At 35.5% G+C, this 24,170-nt stretch overlaps 1 long non-coding RNA gene across 2 annotated transcripts; it reads right to left on the reverse strand.

Annotated features, from left to right (window-relative positions):
- Window positions 1–3,044: 3,044 nt before the first annotated feature.
- Window positions 3,045–24,088, reverse strand: LOC128626278 (uncharacterized). 2 transcript variants are annotated; one of them, XR_008390202.1, is made up of 4 exons: window positions 24,001–24,088; window positions 23,743–23,841; window positions 20,209–20,297; window positions 3,045–4,015 (listed from the first exon to the last, which is right to left on the reverse strand). It is a non-coding gene; the product is annotated as an uncharacterized LOC128626278 (long non-coding RNA). The 2 variants fall into 2 exon arrangements; XR_008390201.1 differs by having other exon boundaries at window positions 23,743–24,082.
- Window positions 24,089–24,170: the final 82 nt, after the last annotated feature.

Below are 24,170 nucleotides of genomic sequence, written 5' to 3' on the forward strand. Positions count from 1 at the left end.
CTGCCAGCTGACCTCAGATGCATGAGCAAACCTAGCAGAAATGATTAACCAGATTAACAGAACCACCAAGCCAACTTTAAATTTGTAAAGAATTTAAAAAAGAATACTGTTTTAATCACTAACAAACATTAGGGTTGTTTGTTACACAGCATTGCTAAATAAGGAAGCAATATATATATATAAGAAAAAGACTCAGTTCTGTCTTTTTCATGAGCTTCCTTACTGACTGGGGTAAGGTAGTACCTTTCACTGACACACAGCTTCACACCTGACACATTTTGATGTCCATGAAGCTTAACGAGTCTACAAAGGGCACTTACTTTAGCTTCCTTTTCCAATGAGGAGTATGAGTGTTTATTTCAGTTAATATGTTAAGTATGGCCTTAATACTCTTTAAGTGGATCTTAGAATTAGATATTTTAATTCATTTTCTGAATCTCTGGAGAATAGTGTAGAATTAAGGTCATATTTTTGTGTGTTTTTAAAGGTTGTATGTACAACATAATATTATTTACAATTGATTTTTGGCTCTATTTTATCATCTAATAGCTATTTGAGACTATTCCAAATTAAAACACCAAGAACAACCTTGAAAGTCTCTTACAAGATAATGGGGACACTAAAAGTCATTAGGGATCCCACACATATTATGTGGGATTGGGTCCAGCCCTGGATAAGTCAAGCCATTCGATTATGAGAGAGTGTTCTGTGTATCTAGTATTTCTAATAGTTTTGATTCGGGCTGCAGGAGACCTGATCCAAACTAATAGTGTGGGTTATATTCAGTGGCACTTGGATTCCTTTTGTGAGATTATTCTACACTGGAAACTGAACCAATCAGAACACTTTGGCATGGTGGTGGTGCTAGATGGTACTCAGACCCTGCAGAGCTGCCCTTGAACTAGAGTTCTAGAGGAGAGTCTTCAGCGCTGTGCTGGTAAAGGAAGTACAGACTCATCATACAAGCATCCTAACATTTCTTCATCACACAGAAAATGCTGCACACCCCTACTAAATACCTCTAGTTAAAAAACTCTTTCTGTAACTTAAAAAGCACACGTAAGTGACATTTTATACTGGAGTGTTTCTTATTGTCAATGAACACACACTTTCCTTTGGTTTGCTTTCTCTATTACAATTTTTCTCTCTCTCTATCTCTCTCCTTTTTTTTAAATACAATTTTTTCTGGGGTGAGATGGAAAGGAAAGGAGGAAAATTGGGTCTCGTAAACCCTTTAAAATAAATAGACTGTGCAAGTATCCTAAGGCTATCACGTGAGATCTCTGTGCTGTTACACTTTGCCTCTGAGATAATAACATAACATCCATAAGAATAGTAGGTGAAATAGATTCATCTTGTGTTTCCCTCTAAAGACTGACTTTGGAAGTCTCCTTCTCTTGGGAAACTTTGGCGTTATGTTGGAGAAATTTGGAATTTTGTTCAAAGCACACAGCCTCTTCAGATAAGTGTGTTTGGTGCTATCCCTGAGCAAAGACGGCCCAGGAGAGACACAACCATCTTGGTGTGCTCTGTGTGATTCATACGAAATCCAACCCTTTCTGAGTTTGAGTTAATAGCAAAATACCACTTCCTGTTTTTGAGGAAAAAAATGGCATAAAAAGTCATATAAAGAGACTCATAAGGCACTTGGACATCAAATAGCTTTTAGTAAACAACATTTTAATGAATTAAGTGTAAATGAATCAGAAACATGTGGGTTGAATTTCCCTTGAAATACCCATGGGCTTAAAAAAAGTTTTCCTTAATTGTTTGGCAAAGGATCGTGTACATTTTGTTGAGCTCGAGCCTTTTGAAAAAAAAAAAAAAAAGAAAGAAAAGGAAAGGAAAGCAGCCTTGATTTGGTTGGCTGGATAAAAGCACACTGCTGTAGCCTTTATTTATTTATTTTTATAATTCTACAAAAGTCAGGTTGAAGGCGAAATGTTATGTGTCTTCTTAGGTGTGGGATCCATGTGTTAGACCACTTTTTCAGTAGAGTAACATTTTGATTAACCAGAACCTTCGAATCATGCTCATCTCTTTTGCAAGGGCAGAAGCACAGTTCAGATGAAGTTCATCAGAGCCGAGGTAAAGAAAACACAGCGCTCTCCAGTTCACTCACCAAGAAGATCCTCAGTACAGAGGCTTGCCGGGCCTGGTTAGCTAACGACCCGACAAAAGGCTAGAAAAACAGAGTCGTTGCAGGACCAGGGTGCAGACATTGAGGAAAGTTGAAATGAATGGAAAAATCTGTTTTCTGAGAGGAAGAACAGGGATACCAGGAAATGGCTGACAGAAGGAAAAGAGAAATTGCAAAGACTGAAAAATCTTGAGTGGCAGCTAGAAATGGCCCAAATTCAACAGGGGCATAGACACTGGAAAACTTTTAGGATGGAAAAATCAGGGCAAATGAGAATACTCAGAGCAATACTGGGAATACCAATTTTAACATGAGTATAAATGTGAGAAGTTAGCCTCACCAGCTTGCACAGCGGAAGCCATATTATTGCACTAGCACCTATAAACTGTTGAAGTTTGTGTGTATTAACATGTATATGAACATATTAAAGTGATTTGTTGCATGCTATATTTCATAGATTCATTTATATTCAGTTATATCACACCTAGGATCTTGGTGGAGTAAGGAATTTGGATTGAGAAAGTCTAGGAGATGGAGATTCCTGACAGAGAAAATTTCGAATTTGAAGAGAAGAGCTATAACTAGAGGATTTGACATAGTGAAGAGGGGTCAGCACCATCTTAGCGTAAAAGGAAACGCGTGTTCTCTCTGTAGGTGTTTTAGCTCAACAGAAATAAATTTAGGGTTCTTTAAACACATTTTCCCCAAACTCTTATATTTAAAGTAAAAAACTTTCCTTTGTGAGGCAGAGTTAGTCTGGTAGAATTCTTTATAAAAATTATTTTTCTTCTCAGGAAGTTTTACTAATAAAGACTTCATTGATATATTACCTATCAATATCCCCTACTGCTCCAAGGGGAGTAAGACATTATTCCAATTATATAGGAAAGATTGTTGAGATAGTTGATCTTATTGTTTAACGATATTTATATAAACACAGATCTTAGTTAAAGGGTAAATGTGAACATCTTCACAGGAACTGTATTGTGATATTGTGCCTGCCACCAGTAACAACCCTTTTCCATGAGACAATTCTCAAAGAAAAAAAAGGTAAAATAATAATAATAATAGTGCCTTAGCATATAGTTTGGGAAGATTATACTTTGTCTTTATGCTTTGTTATTGAAAATAAAGGTAACAAAAAAGACAGAGTTTATATAGAAAACAAATATACACATAATACAGACAGAAAACCCGAGTCTCCCAGACAGAGCTGATGATATGAAAAGTGACATAACAAATGGAACTTGAATCTGCTCATAGAATAATAATTGTTTCAAACACAGACTTTGCATTTTGCCCAGAAATGCATGCAGTTTTCTATTCTTCCTTTTATATTTATGTCAAAGAGGTAAAAGAGAAAATACAAGGTTATTTCCAGAATTTTTCAAGACTCTACAAGGTTTCTTCTGCAGAGAGCCATTCAGTCTTATCCACATGAGAGTGGAGAGGTACACAGCTTCAACTCAGTGATCTTATTTCATTTTCTTATCATCGCTATTTCAACTATGCTTTGTCAATCATCCTTTCCAATCCTTTAGTGTCATTGGAGCAGATTCCAAAATGTTTTCACAACTTTTAGTTATTGAAACATATACCCTCTCAAGTTTCATCTCAAATTCAATGTAAGAATGAGGTTGTCTCAAACCATCCTGGATCTGATCTGAGACCCAGATGTTTTCAGGAAGCTGGGGCGGGGCGAGGCAAGCTCTGGCTCTGAGCTGCCTCCTCCTGGCTCTCATTAGTGTGCTGGAGTGGGGAGAAACATGAGCCAAAGGAGAAGTGTCTTCATTTAACTGTGTCCTCTTGTAATTCTCTCTCTCTCCTTGGCGTCACTGCTTCTCTAACACCGACCAACCTTTGGTGCACTGAGCCCTGTAAGATTGCAGATTGTGACACGTTAATGAAAGAACCCAGCTGGTGATTGAAACATAAGGCCTAGTTCACCTACCTTCTAAACATGTTCGTAGAACATATAGGTGGCTTGAAGTTTAACATTGGCTCTTATAGAAGGGATAATATCTCTGAGAGCATGACTTTCTAATAAATTGGATGTATGCTTATATTCGTTTAAGACTATTTTCATGAGGAGATACTTACTACTTTCTACCTTGCTTTGCTTAAATCTACCATGCTACCATTTATGTCAGCTTTTATAAACTCAAGATAATTTTCTAAATAATTTAATGATTTGCAACTCAATTAGCCCAAGGAGCTATTTCATGATGTGGTCTTATTCTCTTTTGAAATCTACTTAATTCATAACTTAAACTACAACAGATGACCCTGTGCATCATTGCAACACTTTAGACAAAGTTATCAGTGATCATGTGTGAATTCACATAAATATGTAATCATGTGAGTGGGGTGTGTGCTGAATGGAAATGTGACAAATAGAGGAAGAGGAACAAACCAAGTCAAAATAAAAGCATTCTGTATAGATGCTCCATGTTATGACACCTTTCCCATTACCCGCAACTGCCATCTGAAAAATTGTTAAATCGATTTAATACCGGAACTGGAGCTATTGTATGCAAATTCCTCATGTTTTGAGTCTATTGTCAGAGACGTCTCAGCTGCATAGCACATCTCATCTGACTCCTAGGGTTGTTTAGGAACTTGATCCTCGGGAACACCTGTTATTTGTATGGCTCGAAGTTCTCTGCGTTGCTCTTTCCCCATTTTGGATGCTGCTTCACCCAGCTGTTGATAATTAGGAAAACAAAGCAAATCCTTCCCATGGATACTAGGCTCCACAGACAGCCAAGGGGACAGAAAGCCAAAGAACACCATAGTCTTTTTGTCTTAAATCAGGAGGCTCACCACACTGTATTCCCCTGGACTGCAAAACCGCAGGAATGGATTAATATCATTAACCACAAGAAATATTTGTGTATGGATGTGGGAGAGAGGGCATGAGAGGAATATTAATCTATGATGTATGACCTTGTATATCTGAAAAAAATTAAAAAGCCACATGTATGTGAATCATTGCATGATAAATGTATCAGCCGTACAGGATGAATTATATGGCTAAGTACTGAGATGGAGTTCTTTTCCAGAAGTTACTATTTTTAGCTCAAGAGGGTCATCAAAAACTGTACAGAGATGGACATTCTGTAAACAGAGCAGACCAAAAGTAAAAATTCAAAAGCAAAGCAAAACTCAATTATTAACTCAGCTTTGAATATTGTGCATATATACTCATATGTGTCTGTGTATAATATATTCAGCAAGTACACATGTATAGGTACGCATATGTAGCAATCAATAATAATTAAGAAAACACTAAAATTTAGGTTATTGTTTAAATACTTAAACTATGGAAGCAGAAGAAATACATTTCTTGTGTCCTAGATACTTTTAAAAAATATAACTTTATGTGTGTTTAGCAATTTAACATATCTGTGGTATTTTCCTTTGTTTTCTGAAATAAGGATATCTTGAACATCTTAAATATGAAAAAAATTTTGCTAGGCACTATGGATACTAAAGAAAACACTAAACATGAGAGAAAAAGCATCTTCACCAATATTTCTCAATGGTCTAGGACCTAAGATTTCGCTAGTAACTACCTTTCACAGCTTGTGCTTCTATCTGTATAAACCTCTTTACTATGGTTTAAAGTTCCTAAAACGAGCCTAGATCTTCAAACAAATGTATGCCCTTGGTGCTTAATACTTCCCTCCATCTTAAACTGTTCAAGTCTGACCAGCTTTCGTATATGATAAAAGCAGTTGGGGTATTATCACAACACCCACAACAGTGCATCTAGGGTTTGATCTAGGGTAATAAAAACTAAGATAAAAATTAAGTAATAAAGTCAATAGATGTTAGTATGTTTTTAAAAGGTAGGATGGGGAGATTGATTATTGGTGAGAAACGAGAGGAAATAAGGTGTTCTAAACACTCAGGTTTCAAACCAGGGTCACTGGAAGAATAAAAGTGCAGGGAATACGATGAGGAACATCAAAAATAAGAGCTGGAGTGTGAACTCATGAGTCCGGTTTGTTGAGTTTAAATTTAAGATGCTGATGTGACATCTTTGAAATATCGTGTAAGTATATAAAAACTTTGAAGGAAAACTTTAGATTTGGCTCAATCTAGTTTTAAGGGGCATCTAGCTGGAAAGTAAAGGCTGAAATTATGAGAGGTGGAGACCCACAAGGAGACCAACCAAGCAACAGCATCGCTGAATGCTTATTTTTAGAGAACACGTAAAGGATGAGGAACTAGTTACAACAGACTCACACTCTCAGAGACTTTCTCATATCGAGAGATGAGGAAAAGGGAATGTCAAAAACAAGAGAGATCGGTGATGATAAATATCGCAGATTCCCATGAGGAAAGATGAGACCAACAAAAGACCATTACTCAGTGGACTGGCAAACCTGAAGAAAGCAAGTCAGTAAAGGGGCAAGTGCAAAAGTAGTCACAGTGTGTGTAATTGAATGTAAAGTTAGTGAACAAGGGAAAAGCAGTACTTTATTTCTGGAGGTCTTGAAGGTGGAAGAAAATCGATAGAGAGTATAATAGCATAAAGGAGACTAAATGAGACAGCAAATGCAATCCTTACTACATATAATCCATCTCTAAAATTGTTTAAGACAGTGATTATTCAGACAGCAAAAAGCTCAGATTCCCTTCTTTTCTTTTGGGGGAAAAAAGCCAAAATATTCTAGTTCTATGAGAACTCCAACCTATATCTCTAAATATCACAAAAACATATTTCAGCAACAAAATAATGTTCTAGCAAAAAAACCCCAAAAGCCTCTACATAATACCAGGTGATTAAGATTAAATTAGTCCTGGCCAGGTATCTCAGTTGGTTAGAGTGGCATCCGATATGCACAGATGCAGGTTTGATCCCTGGTCAGGGCACATGTAAGAATCAACCAATGACTGCATGACTGAGTAAAACAATAAGTTGATTTTTCTTTCTCTCTCCCTCTTCTTTCTTCCTCTCTTCCTCAAAAAATCAATAAATAAAAATTTTAAAAAGATTTCATTACTTAATAACTTAACATGTAATAAACTCAGTTGGCATATTTGAGCGATATACAAAAATGCTATACAATATTGGATTGATTATATTTTACTTCTATACTATAAATACTTATATTATGAAGTAAATAAAAATAAAATAATATGTTAAAGATATGTCTAGGTTGGGACTTTATCAAGGTGAATGTGACCATCATTTTTCCAGACAGCTTTATATTATTCAACCTGGTTTCCACAGGAAGAAAAAGGATGAATAACTCCAGAGTTAATATGTTAAAAAGACAGTAATTGCTAAGAATGATTGATTGCTTATTTCTAATCAAGCTTTGTTTTTTCTAACACCATGACATAACTAATATATTAGTCTTGTTTTAAGGAAAAGAAAACTGAAGCCCAGAACTTTAGGTGATAAAATTGGTTTCAAATCACATAATTAATATATGATTAAACCTGAATTTGAACTCTGGTATTCTGACATATTCTTTTTTTCACCCTTCAGAATTCCTAACTGGTGGAGGAGGAATGTCTGCTTCTATTGGAATATGCCTGTGCTTTTAAAGCAAGGATAAACATACCACAAAGCTGACTCTACCTAGTTAGTTAGAAGACAATCCTCTGATATAGAAACATTAGCCCTAAATACATTTACTTGGTAGATGGTAATAGATGGTGTTCCCTAAGGAGACTTTCTACTGGTGAGCTGGCAAACTTGGTGCCATGAAGGGGACTCTTTGTAGCCTTCTTCCCAAGATGGAAAAGTTTATGAAGTATATTTTTAAATGTTTTTAAAGCATTGGCTTAAATACTAATTATAGGGAGTAGGGAGAAAGAGCTATAAAACAGTGTATTCTGGAACACTCTTAATGTGATGAAGGCTGTGAAAGAACTCAAATTATATTTTCAGTCCCTGTGGTCAGAGAAGACCTTATAATCTGATCTGTTGTCTAATTTGGATTTGTCAACTCCATACAGATGGAGGGAGGGTGTTTGGATCCTGATAAGTCAGTTGCTGCTCTCTGTAGTGTGGACTCCCCAAGTCAAAATTCAAATCTCATCTATTTCTAAAGCAAATATTGGAGCAAGATGAAAGACCTTATGTACCTATAAAGATCCAGGACATGACAATGTGACCCTAGAATCGGCGATAGTATAAAAGAGGCCTTATACAGTAGGAGCAATATAAATAAAAGAGATTATGTGTTTACAATAGTTCTTTGAGGGAGACAAATGATCCTCGTGTTGGCACTACATGAAACTGATTTTAATCACTGTAATAGGGAACATAGATAGATGCTTTGTGAGAGGAAAATTCTATAACAGAACATTTAGGAGGAAAATTGTTTTTTCTCTGTGACTAGAGAATCTCATAAAAAGTCAGGTAACATAGTGAGTGTACTGTGGGTAATTGCTGGTTGATGAAAGAAAAGACAGGGGTGGGGAAGGAGATGTTCTGAAGAAGAACCGTGACATCCAGCCGGCTGAATTTGCTGCAATGCTGCTTCCCATTATAAGGTACCACAATTCAAACAGGATACAGTTGGGTCCAGGGAAATCACACAAAGTAAATATCTAAAATTCTTGAAAACTACATTAGCCCTACACCACGGCGAAAGCAAAACAATGAGTCAGTGTGAAAATAAATCTATTTCTTACATTATTACGTTTCTTCCTGAAATTTGGCAAAATACAATGACAGCATGTAATTACCTCAAAATATCTTGTGGGTTTAAAACGTTTTTCTTTTTAAAAAAGTAAACTTACATTGTGTCAAATGAGGGACATATATGAAATATGAAGAGGTATAGCTATAAAAATAATTCAAAATTTATTTTGATATCCAGAGTCTAAATTTACAAAGACTTGTATCATTTCCTCTAACAGGCAAGCAACTAACTTGCTACCTACTAATCTTGTTATAATACAAATTTGCAAAATATTGATTATTATTAATAGTGCTGTCTAGCCTGAATCTGGCCTCAAAAATTTCTTTGTAAGAATTAAAAAGAGAGGAGGGATAATAGAAGATAAATTGGATTCGAAAGAATAGCATATTATTGATTTATGCACTTACCCTAAAACCTGTCACTTCTACATCTAATCTTGTGCCAGGGCACCTGAATCGTAAATTCTATCATTGTCTGGGTTTCAGATATTTGAAATTCAGAACCCAAAACAATTCTCAGAAGCAAAATTATATTTTCAAAATATGCTATAATTTGGTTTTGAATGAGTTAATTTCCACTGCTTTTGGCTAAAGCAATAGAACAAGGAAGGTTGGCATATTGGAGGGTGAAGAAATGAAACTCCTTCTGGAAAGCAGGAAGCTCTGCTGGAGAAGGTGCAGGAAGGTATAAGGTTAGAACCTTAGACTATCAGTGGACATAGGGCGTTTCCAACCAAGTTTATGAATTAAGAATTTCAAAAAGCAAACATGTTTAAGGGCTTATTCTAAGAGGCAAATGTGAAATACCTTTAATCTTGACTGGGTCGAAAGTTCTTACAGTTCAAGTAGGCTCCAATAATCTGTATTATTGTTTTAGGAAATTCAAAATTAATTGTAAAACATAACTTTAACAAATTTTTCAAATGTTTCTAATTTACCAAGACATGACATTCGGAATGTTAAGCAGCAAATAGAGGAGTAGAACTAAATACTGGCTTGTTTTAGAATCTCTGCCATCCTATTTCAGACTGGGCATGAAGAGAGATGGTTCACTGGTCCACCTTTCCTGTTGAGTCATGTGACCAACCCCCAACCCCCGGCAGTGTGGAATTCACAGTCACTGAAGAATGCAATGAATGAACAGATCCAAAAACAATGGTACATTTACACAATATAATTCTATGCAGCAGAAAGAAAGAAAGAGCTACTACCCTTTGCAACAGCATGGATGGAACTGGAAAGCATTATGCTAAGTGAAATAAGCCAGGTGGTAAAAGACAAATACCATATGATCTCACCTTTAAGAGGAACCGAAAAAACAAAACAAACAAGCAAGCAAAATATAACCAAAGGCACTGAAATACAGAGCAGGCTGACAGTGTCTAGAGGGAAGAGAGGAGAGAATTTCAGGGGACAAGGGGAAGGATTCACAGGAACAAGTATAAAGGACACATGGACAAAAACTAACAGGGGTGGAAATGGGAGGGAGGTGGGGAGCACTGGGGGGGGTGGGCTGGGATGGAAGTAAAAGACAGAAAACTGTACTTGAACAATAATCAAATAAAAAAATAAAAATAAAAACAAAGCATGCAATTTATCAGGTTTAGTGAGAAACGGAAAACATCAGAAAATCACAGGTAAAGCTCCTAGGTCAGAAGTACACTAACGTTCAACAGACTTTACAGTAATCTGAAGGCGAAGCTGATGCATAAAATAATTTTTACAAACCAGATCAAAAGGAAAAAATTATGTTGGGAAGGATAATCAAATGAGAACTTGCTTCCATTCATATTTGTGGAATTATCAAATATTATATTTAAACATGAGGTACCAACAGGTCACCAATAAAACTACCAGGCTAGTTTATAATCTGGAAAAAGTCTTGATGGAAAACTCATTTTCTTACAAACCTCTTTATTTTAGGATGAGAATTCAAAAAGAAAGGGTCTTGGAGGAATATTCTCTTTTGGCAAGACCATCATACATTTGGTTTCTCAATATGCACTTAAATGCATTTTAGTCGGCATTGAGAACTGATATGACAGGCCTCACACATAGAAGATAAGATTTGTTTTATCTTTCATATGTAAGTCAGTTTATTTGATGTGCACAAGTCAATGATTTAGAACTAAAAGTGCAAATTTTATCCTATAAATGTACTAATACATCAAGAAATGTCTTAGGCTAGCATTTAATCTAGCATAGTAAGTATTGGTGCTGCTAGTAAATTGCTGAGTTATAAATCACAACTTTTGTTCTGGAGCAGTAGGTGTCAGGAGCTCTGGGGAGCTCTTTCTTAATGGAGTGTCCGCACCTGAAGTATTCCACTAAATAAGTTACAGTATAACTTAAAAGTTTCCTTGTGATACCTCTTCCTCCTCACTAGAATAAAATAAAAGTGTTTATAAAAGTAAAACAACATAATCATCCTTGTTCCTTTATTATCCTATCAAAGCACCATTTTAAATGGTATATTTCCCGTTGAGTCATTTTACATGAAATCTTCATGTCAGTATGGTACTTACTAATCATGATTCTGAAATTTTCCGTATAAGCATATTACAAAACATAAAACTGAACTTCAGAAGTAAAAAGAAAGTTTTACTCCTTTCTCCATGCTGACAGCCAAAACTATCTGCAATGACAGCTAAGTAAAAATTTGTAAAAATGTCAGACATAGTTTCCAGTTTCATTGGATTTAAAATTTAATTAAGAAAATTATGAATGCTATTCATTTGAATATTGCTAACAAAGAAACAATAATGTAAGGTTTAAAGGATTTAGTTGTGTTTTAAATGACCCCATTTAAAACACAAAACTTTAATATACACTCAGACTTTTTCATGAGCTGCAGCACACCAGCAGATAATAACTTGTTATAAGGGGAAAATGTGTTATAAGCCATATCCTTAGACTGTTTATATATTTTATGTACATAGTTTCATAATATATTTGGGTGAATAACATCTCATTAGTTGCTACTATGTCAGTTGGAGTAAATAAAAATATAAAAGAAGACACACCTTTACTCGCATATTATTATCTGGATTAATGTATAAGAGCTATAAATAACTCAAAACAATAGCTAATAGGTATTTTTAAGAATAAATCAGAACATGAGATTTTCTATTTGAGAGAAAGGAGAGAGAACACTGATACATTTTATGGTTGGATCAAAACCAGCATTTTTGTTTTGTTTGTTTTGTTTGATGGTTGCTTGGTATTGTTTTGAATTTCCCTTCAGATAATATGCAAATAAGACAGTGTACTAAAAGTCTACTAAAATTATTCTAAATCATCCGATAGACAAACTAAATATGTACATGAGGAAGTATACTTGTAAAAATAAAGGAAACCTCATTTAAAATGGAGTGCGGAAGTCCTCAAGAGGTTGCCTCTCATACATTGCCATTCACCATACCTGGCAAACTCCAACAGGAAGTGTCCTTTATATTTCTCCAGAGGAAAAAGCTTAATTTACTATCCCAGCAAGAGGAAGACTTTCTTCTTGCCTAGCAACAGAGCAAGCCAATGAGAAATCGCCATCACTCGGCCAATAGGAAGCCACTCCACTTCAAACTCCCATTTTCTTCAATGAACATTTGGTTTATGACAGCTTCTCCCTAGCAGCTTCTTTTCTCTTCACATTAGTGTTCCTCTTCTTTGCTCTTCGGATATGCCTATGGTTTGCCATAGCTTCTATGCCCTGAATTTGTAATTCATCTTCCATTCTATAATAAACTCAGTTCTGCTGATAAAATAAGTGCCTGTTTTTTAAGGTTTACATACTTGACCTACAAAAAGCCTGAGTTTTCATAGTATTAAATCACAAAATTTAAGAGCTAGGAAGGCACATATAGTTCTGCTAAGGTCTAGTTTACACTTTCCACCTTGTAGAATTTATATATTTAATGCTCCTAAAGAGCAATTTGACAAATCTCCTAGGAGAGAATAAATTTATAGAAAGGAAGACCAAACCTCAGGCATGTCTGAATGCCTAAAAAACTATGAGTGCCTGACTTTCAATAGAGGATTTAAGTCTCTGAATTAAGTCTTAGGTTTTTAACACTTAGCAGAAACCAGAAAGAGGATTTCACACACACACACACAAACACAAATCAGTATTTTTTAATCATTTTTTCTCAAATTTCTTGGTCACAAAGCAAATGCTGTAGTCATTTCTATACTGCTGCAATCACTTTTCAGTTTGTCCTTACTCTCCTTGCTCAACAACTCTATTCTACTTTGTAGACTCAGCTCAAGGCAGCACACCCTCTGGGAGTCCTTGACTGTTCTGTCTAGTGTATGCTGATGTTCAAAGGTTTTCCACTACCTAATTTTATCAGACCTCTCCTCTGCCTGCATTGTCCTTGTCCATTTCCGTATCTCCACCATCCACCCCAAAGCTGTCTAGAGCAGGACCACATCTGACTAATCTTTCTATGTTCAGTGCTGTACCCTGTGCTAGTAACCTATGAGACATCCAAAACATGCTCGTTGAGTAATAAATGAGTTAAGCAGTAAATAAACGTGCAAAATTCATGTTTTATTACTGAGTTGCTTTATTTACTCCCAACTGAAAGGGAGCATTATTCTCGGAGAAAAAAATGATCGTTTCATCCCAATAACTTGACCTTCCCTCCCAAAACATCGGCTCTACTTAGAGATGTTAACCTTGGAAAATGTGTTGCATGTGTAAGTGAGATACTCAGAGAGGGAAAAAGCTATTACATATTCTTGATTTTGAAATTTCGGAGAAAAACGCTAGGAGGAAATTGTGACTTTAAAGGAAGAAAATCTAGTTATAATGTTAATGCAATTTTCCAATGAAAATTGAATTAAACTTATAGTTTTAATTTTGTATATTTGCAGTGAGACTCAATTTCCCTTATCAGCATGTCTTGAAGAAATGTCATACCTTAGAATTACCTTCATTTTCTCACTGCTGTTTTTGGGTTTAAAAACTGGATTTATTTTTTTTAATTTATGTTTGCTAGTCTTTCCTTTACCAAGGTCAGCTTCAGTGATATATTATTTGTTTGCCTGTTTTGCTTGTTACTGAGAAAAAATAAAATAACCTTTATATAAGTTAGGCTCCATGAGAACAGGATTTTGTTTTGGTTGCTCTTATATTCCCAATGTGTGTATTTTCTGAGACATGGTAGGTCCTCAATAAGTATTTGTTTAATAAACTAATAAACAGAAAAGAGCAAAGTCATTACCAATACCTTTCTCTATTATGTAATTTATACAACTACATTTCTGAAGAATTTCTAAGTTTTTTCAGATTATATTAAACCATTTGATTAAAAGAAATTTAAAAGCTAACAGTTCTGGCTCTTTCTGTAAGTGGTCTGAAGTGACCTCTGAAAATATTTCACTATTCATACAAATCAAGAAGTTAAAATCTTTGTTTTCACTTTGAGAATACTCGTGAAACTGCCCAGACCATCGAGGGTATGCATGTCCATTTGAAAAGCCACCAAGTATCCGAAGGATGTCACTTTAGAGAAGCAGTGTGCACCATCCCACTGGTATAATGGCGGAGCTGGTAGGTGTACCCAGGCCAAACAATGGGCTGGACACAGGGTCGTTGGCCCAAAAAGAGTGCTGAATTGTTACTGCACATATTTCAACATGCAGAAAGCAAAGCTGAATTTAAGCGTTTAGATGTAGGTGCTGGTCACTGAGCACATCCAGGTGAACAAAGCTCCCAAGACGCGGGCGGTGTAAAGTTCTCAGAGCTCACAGGTGGATTAACCCGCACGTGAGGTCTCCCTGCCACAGTGAGGTGATCCTTAGTGGAAAAGAGCAGACTGCTCCTACACCGGGAGAGGAGGTTGCACAGCAGACAAAGATATCCCAGAAGAAAGTGAAGAAACAAAAACTTATGACCCAGGAGGAAATTCGGCACTAAATAAATACTAATAAAACTGTACCAGGAAAGCTAACAGTTCTGCTATTTTGGCGAATAGAATGTACCTGATGAGCAGTACTTCACTTTAGGCAAATTTAGTAATTTAAAATAATTTAGTAATTAAAATGTTTTTCTTCCTTTAAAAAAATGAATTGTGAAATGTTCAAGACAAATGAAAGCTATGAACAGTGATACAGCATATGCTCATCTACCCACTCTATTTAACTCTTGGAAATATTTTTTTTCTGATACAGTTGCACGTTCTATGTACTCCTGCCTATGTGCTCATGTACTATGAGTGTTCACCAGTTTCTCCAACGCACACACACACACACACACAATTCTAAATCTGGCAATTTTCATGTCTGTGCATTTTCTTATAATTTGATATCATGTGACCATACTGCTAGTCAATATATAGTATCGTTCATATCCGTGGTTCCCCATGTGTGGCTTGCAATCCAGCAGTAACAGTAGCACCTGAGAAAAAGTTAGATATACAAGTTCTCGGACCCCATCCCAGATGTACCACACAGAAACTCTGGGACTGCAGCCCAGCATCTGTGTCATTCCAATGCATGCTGAAGTTCAAGAGCCACTGGATACAGTAATACTTTTGAATTTAGCCTCAGTTTAAGTTCTAGCAGAAATAACATTCATTTGTGGACTTACTTATTTTTTCTTTTGCTGTAATTAAAGAGAGAGCGAACTTCTCAGCATATTTATTTAATTTTTAAATTGTAGGGATTGTTTATCATCTTACTATGATCCAATTAAGCTCTCCTTAGAAAAACAGTCCACTCTAGCTTCAATTGTATTATATTGAGTAAGCGCTTTAAATGTTTCCTCCTTTAGTCATTCTACTGTTCATTTTTATGATGATGAAAAACACAAGTCACCTTTTGAATCACATACTTTTTTGAAGTGATGAAACAAATTTCTCTGAAGGGCCTCTTTGACCAACTTTTCTCACTATGAAAAAAATGAGATAAATGCTCAATGTACAGATGTTGTATTATAGAATTGTACACCTGAAACATATAATTTTGTTAACCATGTCACAACAATAAATTTGTTTTAAAAAATAAAAATCCATTTTTGTTATAATTTCTTGTGAAAAGGACTGAAGCCAAGCAAGTTTCCCAGAAATGTCATCAGCAGCAAATTTCTGGCCATTTTACATTGACTAAAAAGCAGATGTTTCCCAAACCCACCTCCTGTTTTTCCTTCCTTCCTTCCTTCCTTCCTTCCTTCCTTCCTTCCTTCCTTCCTTCCTTCCTTCCTTCTTTCTTTTCTCTCTTTCTTTGTTTTTTAAAGGTCATGTCCTTGATCACATTGCCTTTATTTGAGCAACTCATTTCCTAATTTTTAGATAGAAAAATTATTTATTTATTTACTTATTTAGTTATGAGGCACTAACATTGGTTAACAACATTATGTAAACTTCAGGTGTATAACATTATAATTTGAGAGCTGTATGCTCCAGTCTCTGCTCGCCACTGAAAGTCTAGATTCCTTCCATCATCCTATAATTGACCCCCTTTACCCACTGTGCCCTCCTCCCAACCCCCTTCCCTTCTGGTAACCACCATTCTGTTGTCTGTAAGAGTCTGTTTTTGTGTTGTTTTGTTAGTTTCCTTTTTGTTTTACATTCCCCATAAGAGGGAAATTACATTGTTTTCTTATGACTTATTTCACTTAGCACAACAAGCTCAGAATTCATCTATATTGCTACAAATGGCAATATTTCATTTTCATGGCTGAATACCATTACATTACAAATATGCACCATACTCCTTTTTTAATTGAATGCATTGAGTGGACATTGGCTCACAAAACAATACAGGCTTCAAGCATTCACTCAACAAAACAGCACCTGCACACTGCATGGTGCACTTACAGCCCCAAGCAAAGTCTCTTTTGGTCCCTATTCCCCACCCCTCGCCCACCTTTCCCTAGCCCCCTACCCTTCTTTCTCTCTTGCGATCAACACACTGTTATCTTTGCCTATGTGTCATCTATGTAAATACACATATACATGATTTTTGGCTACTCTTTCTACCTTCTTTCATCCCGTCCCCACTCCTCCACCCCTCTGACATCTGCCAGTCTGTTCTGGGCGTCCCTGCCTCTGTTTGTATTTTGTTTGTCAGAGCCACCTTTTCTTTGACTTGTCCTGCCTTTATTATGTCCTTCCTAAACTAGACATACAAAGGGACAGAACTCTCCAACTTGGAGGGGTTGTTTTCTATGACTTTTTCTTTTTGCAATTTCTCTCTGGGCAGAGAGCACAGTACATCAAAAAGAATAGTCAAGATATTGTAATTACTAGGCATGGTGCCAGTTGGGTACTAGAAATATCAGGGGGACCACTTTGTAGAATATATAATCGTCTAATCACTATGCTGTGCATCTGAAACTAGTAGAAATAATAGTGAACGTAAACTGTACTTGAGAAAAAAACTACATTTTGCTTTTAAAAAAGGAATGTAAGTGCCACAGTTCTTTTTACAGTTAACTATAGAATACATAAATTCTTTTGAAATAAAAAGTGAGATCTATATCAGTGCATGTTGGTGGTATCATGGACACTTTTCTACACTAACGGAAATCTTGATGATTAGATGTTTCCAAATCAGCCATATTTTATTTTTTTAATGCTACTGAAATCAAGTTTTTATTCATCTAAACTAGATTGTTGTAAAGTAAGATATTAATCACTTACAACAGCTAATAAAAATTATTCAAAAATATAGGAAAATGTGACAAGGAAACAAAAATGGTAAATTAGAAAATATCAACTTAAGGCTAAGAAGGCAGTAATTGAATAGTGAAACAAAAATACATAAGATACATGGAAGACAAATTGCAAATGGCAGATGTAAATCCTGTCTTATCATTAATTACATTTTTTATTTTATTTTTTAACTTGTATTATTGGTTTTTAGTATTGTTTGAGCTGTTATAATTATTCCCACTCCCCCCTTCCCTCCCCAACAAAGCCCCACCCTCTCCAGAGCCCAGGCCAATCCCCACATTGTTGTCCATGTTTATGGGTTGTGCATAAGTGTTCTCCAACTAATCCCTTCACCATCTCTCATCCCATCCCCCTCCTCCTTTCCCGCAGCTGTCAGTCTCTTCTATGTATCTAAGGTTGTGTTACTATCTTGTTTGTTAGTTTATTGTGCTCATCGGATTCCACATATAAGTGAGATCATGTGGTATTTTTCTTTCACTGAGTGACAATTCATTTAGCATAAGTTTCTCCAGGTCCATCCATGCTGTTGCAAAATGTAAGAGTTTCTTCTTTTTGACTGCTTCATAGTATTCCGTTGTGTAGATGCGCCACAGATTTTTTATACACTCATCCACTGATGGGCACTTAGGCTATTGCCAACTTTTGGCTATTGTAAACAGCACTGCTATATACATTGGGATGCATATATTTTTTGGCATTGGTGTTTTGGGATCTTTGGGGTATCCAGAAGTAGAATTGTTGGGTCAAAAGGGAGTTCCATCTTTAATTTTTTAAGTATACTCCATATTGTTTTCCACAGTGGCTGTACCAGTCTGCATTCCCTCCAATACTGCACTAGGGGTGCCTTCTCTCCACACACTCACTACTTATTGTCTGTTGATTTATTGATGGCAGCAATTCTGACAAGTGTGATATCTCATTCAGGTTTTATTTTGCACTTATCTGATGATTAATGGTGTTGAGCATTTTTCACGTGTCTACAGGCCCTCTGTAGGTCCTGCTCGGAAAAGTGTCTATTCAAGTATTTTGCCCATTTCTTAATTGAGTTGTTTGTCTTTCTGGCATCCGGCTGTATTAATTTTTTTTGTATATTTTGGAGATTAAACCCGTCAGATGTATCATTGGCAAAAATGTTCTCCCATATAGTGGGTTCCTTATCATCTTGTTGATGGTTTATTTAGCTGTACAAAAGCTTTGTAATTTGATGTAGTCTTGTTTGTTTATTTTTGCTTCATTTCCAGTGCCTTAAGAGATATGTCATCAAAAACACTTTTATGTTAAATATCCAAGATTTTACTTCCCATATTTTCTTCTAGGATTTGTATGGTTTCCTGACTTATATTGAAGTACTTTATCCATTTTGAGTTTATTTTTGTGTATGGCATAATCAAACATATTTTTAATGTTGATGTATATCATTACATAGATTGAAGTATTTCAAGGGGCTAAACCTAGACCCAAACCTATGGTACAATTCTACAAGAAAATGGTTGTATTCAAAGCAAAACAAAGAAGATATTTATTTTTTATACTCCAGTAAATTCTTAGCAGACTCTATTAGGCCAGAGACATTAAGAAGGTACATCCGAGTATTTTCATGCATTCGCAGGTCTTTCCAGAGCAGGCAGGTTCCTCTCTGTTTTGTTTATCACCCAGCCAAACAGCCCATGTGGGTGTATAACTACTGTGCTCTGTCCCTTGCTTTGAAGGAAAACCCACAGTAGGTTGAAGACCACCTGTACTTCTTACATCGCTATCACTATTTGGAAATTTCATGCAAATTTTTCAGACTGGGATCAAGATAGAACAAATTAAGACAAAACAAAATGATATCAACGAAATATTTAGATAGATGATACATAAATAGATATATGATTGACAAAAGATAATGATATTGTTGTTTTGCCCCAGCTTATGAATATGATCACATAATCTTGAAATATTATTTATTTGTTTATTTATTTATTTATTTTTAGACAGAGGGGAAGGGAAGGAGAATGAGAGAAACCTCAACGTGTGGTTGCCTCTCACATGGCCTCCACTGTAGACCTGGCCCACAACCCAAGCACGTGCCCTGACTGGGAATCAAACCAGTGACTTTTTGTTTCACAGCCCAAGCTCAATCCACTGAGCTGCACCGGCCAGGGCATAATCTTGAAATACTTATGCTGTTGATCTTTCTGCTATCAAAGATCACATTGATAACAATTAGATAATAAAAACGGAAATAGTCTTCTGCCCATACAGTTTCATAAGGTTAGTTTGCTTTTCCACCTCCCTCAGGACCAGGTGTTAATGCTGACTGATATGTGTGCCTTTGAGGAAACTCAGCTACCATGGGGAGCAAGGAGGCAAAGGGCCAGTGGTACGCTGAGATCCACCAGTCCTGGCTTATAAAGGCCATTTGTTACGTTTCTAAGAATTTTGCAAGTTGGTTGTGAAATGCATTATTAAAAAAATAAATTGTATAAACTCAGAATTAAGTGAATTATATTACAAAAAGTAACAAAGACCAAACTTATGACTTCCCATGTTACTAAATATTATTTGCTTTGTTCTGGAGGGTACTTATGTCCATCGTATTTGTGAGCCACTGTGTGCAACCTTTGATTTCACATTCAGTGACATCATGCTGGTGGCTTAGAGTTGATCACGTCAGGAATATTTACACCACAAAAAGTGGCAAATATCCCTGGTCAGGACTTCCCTGTCCCGACCTCACTCACCAGTATATCATTGCACAGAAGGAATGCAAGGATGCTTTTTTCATGACAGCTGCCCAGGTCTTTCCATTTCTCACCACACGCGCTCTGTCCTGAGTAAATAAATACACTGGCTTTCTTAGTGAGAGGTCAATGTAAAACTTAATTTTTATATTTAATTTTCATTGTTTTAAAATGCCATGTAATTAAATTGCTATGCAATGCACAAATATGTTCCCCTTATTTAAAATAACAAATAATTACAAACATTCAGAAAAACAATCTCTTCTAACTTTTCCTCTCCTACCAAATGTCACTTCCATCCTCATAGATAACCAATTAAGTTAATAGTTTGGTATGAATTTTTCCATATTCTTTCAATACACATATTTTGTGAAAGAAAAACTAAAAGATTTATTCAAATTTATTGTTTTAAAACATGTATTAAATTTATATTTACTTTATATCCCAAATTGGTGGTTTGGGTCCATATCAAGTTTAAGAGATAAAAAGATATCAGTGTGGAGGGGGAGGGGGAATGAGGGAAAAGGCACAGGGAATAAGAAGCATAAAAGGTAGGTACGAAGTAGACAGGGGGAGGGTAAGAATACTATAGGAAATGGAGAAGCCAAAGAATTTATTTCTACAGCCCACGGACATGAACTAAGGGGAAGATGTGGGCGGGAGGGGTACAGGGAAGAAGGGGGGAAACGGGACAACTACAATAGCATAATCAATAAAATATATTTTTAAAAAGATAATAAAATGTATTCAAAGGGAACTATTCCATTGTGAATGATCATTATCTTTTTGTGTATATGTGCTTCCAAATGTTTTCTGTTTCAGCTTTACTAAAATCTTCACCATGAGCTAAGTGAAATAATGATACCTTTGGTTTCATTGGTAAATTGTTCTACTTTTAATTAAGACCAACTATTTGATACTGTTTTTGTACTAAGAATGATCTTGTTAATTGAGAGCTTGGTTAAATGGTCTGTTTTATATAATGACATTGTTCAAAGACTTTATTGAAGTCATTGTATAAACGTTAATTCATACTGACTAGGTCTCCTGGAAAAAATGGAATATAAAATAGGCAGCACAAATGCACAGACAATGACAGAATTTTGATAACTTGACAACATTTAATAGATTCATCCTGGAGCTAATTAGTTCTCCTTAAATTAAAATCTCTGCTTCGTCTCGGGGCTCCTGTCCGGCAGACAGTTTTTGGCGCAGTGAATCAGACATTCCGGATCTGCTGGTGATGATAAAATGACGTTCAGTCCTGAAAGATCACTTACACTGTTCCACTTGTATACATTATGTGTAATGCACTTAAGAAATGCAATATGCAGTGAAAAAATATCCTACAGAATAAATATACTGGCAGTGAAATGTACTAATACAGAAATTTAAAGCACATCTTGTAAAATATGTTACTTTGCAGGGAGTGTAAATTAACATTATGATGTGAAAACTATTGGTCATGTGTCAAGATTTTTAGGCATATAGACAATATTATCTCAAATGCTTTTTCTGTAAAGTTATTACGAAATTATTAAAGTCATTACTAAAATAATTTTTAAGTTTTTCCAGTTAAAAATGGTAAGATCATAATCTTGATTACTATCCCTCTAAGTCTTACAGTTAAGACATCTCTGACTAAGCTGTGCAGTTCTGAAAGAGTAAGTATTGGCAAGAGTGTAACATAGCCAAAAGCCAGCCATTTATCTCTGCACCAGTCAGAGCATAAAGTACCTGAAACCATTTGCGAAACTTATGATCCGCTGCCGCATACAGACAGACCACGGTATTATTTCACCTGTGCAAACCCCACTTTACGACTCTACAACAGATACATTGAAGAAAATGTTGCCACCAACAAAAACACTCACAGTCAAACTACAATTTGAAGCTCTTCTGCAAATTAATCAGGGAAATATATCAAGTTTGAAATTCCTTTGATTACATGAGTTGTCATTCTTTTTTTTCTCAATTAACTGCATTAATATGAGAAGAGTCTAAGAGTACATCTTATGATTTAGGGAACAGAGCGGGAAATTTAGGGCCAGAGGACCAATTCAATTTCTCGGTAATAGTGTTGTTGAAACTACAATTTTACCTCTAAAACATTAGCTACACTTTTGTCTCATGTGCATGTGATATTAATAAGAAGAAAAAACTGTGTAACTGCATTTGAATAGTATCCTGATCTTCTCACCAAGGAAAGTTTTATGATAATGCTCATTGAAAAGAGCATTTCAGCCAAAGAACTCAATGTTTCCATATTGTAAGGTATTCTTATTCATAGTTTTAAACATTTTCACAAATAACATCTATATGCAAAACTGACAATGATGATATTTAAATGTAAAATTTATGGCATGAGTTCATACTTACTAAAATAAATCTTCTATAATTATTGTGTCTTTAATTATATGAATATTATTTTATAAAAGTTGTATTAAGGAGAAGAGGTATAGAACAAATCAGTTTTGCTGCCTTTTCTTAAAGAACTAATGATAAATCTGACATATAACATATGGTTTATCCCTAAATTTGAAAACAGAATTCTCACATAAATTGAAATTGATTTTTGTCCAAGTTTTAAACCTGAGTAGACTAAATTCATAGCCTGAAATATTTGAAATAGTCCATTAAGTTATCTTATAAACAGGGCTTTTGTATGCCAAATAAATACACTTGTATTAGATATCTCTACAAAAATATTAAGGTTTATTTTTAATGTAATATGGACCACACAATATCAATCCAGGGCTTTTATGAACACCTTCAAACTAGCTTGTTGCTGTGGACCTTTTACTGGGCTCCACTCTGAAGACCACCCAGAAGGTCCATCTGGTCCAAATATAATCATCCTCATCCTGCTAGTACAAGTTCCGTGGTCTACAGCTTATTCTAAATACATTCACTCACAAAGTGATTCAATATGTTGCTTTTTCATTTAAATCAAAAATAAATTATTAGTGTGTCAGCTAGAACTTCATTATTCTGCATGACTGTATCCCAGTTTCAATGTCCAATCAATATTCCTTACGAACAGTCATGGCCAGTATGATATTATATTCGTGATATCAATCTCAATATTTTTATTTCAAGAAAACAGGAGTACATGCTATTGTGAACATGAGTTCTGTAGAATGCACTGGCTTGTATGCATTATAACAAATTAGGTTCTCTACTAAGGTAGACAGATGGAAGATAGGTAGATGATGATGACGATAGTTTCAGTAGATAGACAATAGATAGAAACATAGATAGATGATAGATGATAGATACATAAATTGATAGATAGATTATAGATAGATAGACAGATAGATAGATAAAAATTAATGATAGATGAAAATGAAGCTAGGCTTCCAATTATGAACTTAATCTAGTTTCCTGTATGAACTTAATCTAGCTTCCAACTGAAGATTTTCTATGCTTTTGACTAAATCTCCCAACTAGAGTCATACTGCCTGAGTATTTCTAGCTTCTTAAGAAAAATTAGTAAATAAAAACCAGGTCTAAGATCATACGTGAGCTACATACCTCTGAGGATACTGACCAAAACTTGAAACACATTGTGTGTTCCTGGAACAGTTGATCATGAATAGCTGTGTGCTTCCAAAATATTCTTCAGGACATGGGCTTCAAAAATACAAGTGTATTTTAAAACTCTTAATATAAATTTTGAATAATATAAATGAAACAAAAATTCTCATTTTTGACTATAAGGAGCCAAATTCAGATTAGAGGAATATAAAACATTTGTTGAAATTTTTGAGTCAGAAGAAGGTTAGCAAGAACCTGGTGTCATTCTGTCTTGCACAGATGAGGGAATGAAGTGTCCGAGAAAATTAATGGCTTGGTTCATTGAAGAACTGAGTCTGAACCCAGCCCTTCCAAACCTTTGGCAGTATGTAATTGGAGACAAGCTGTGCGCATTGGCTTTTTCATTCTCCTTGGCTTACTCGTGG

The sequence above is a fragment of the Artibeus jamaicensis genome, unplaced genomic scaffold (assembly GCF_021234435.1).
Source record: "Artibeus jamaicensis isolate MK-2021 breed Jamaican fruit bat unplaced genomic scaffold, CSHL_Jam_final scaffold_474, whole genome shotgun sequence".
Lineage (NCBI taxonomy): Eukaryota > Metazoa > Chordata > Mammalia > Chiroptera > Phyllostomidae > Artibeus > Artibeus jamaicensis.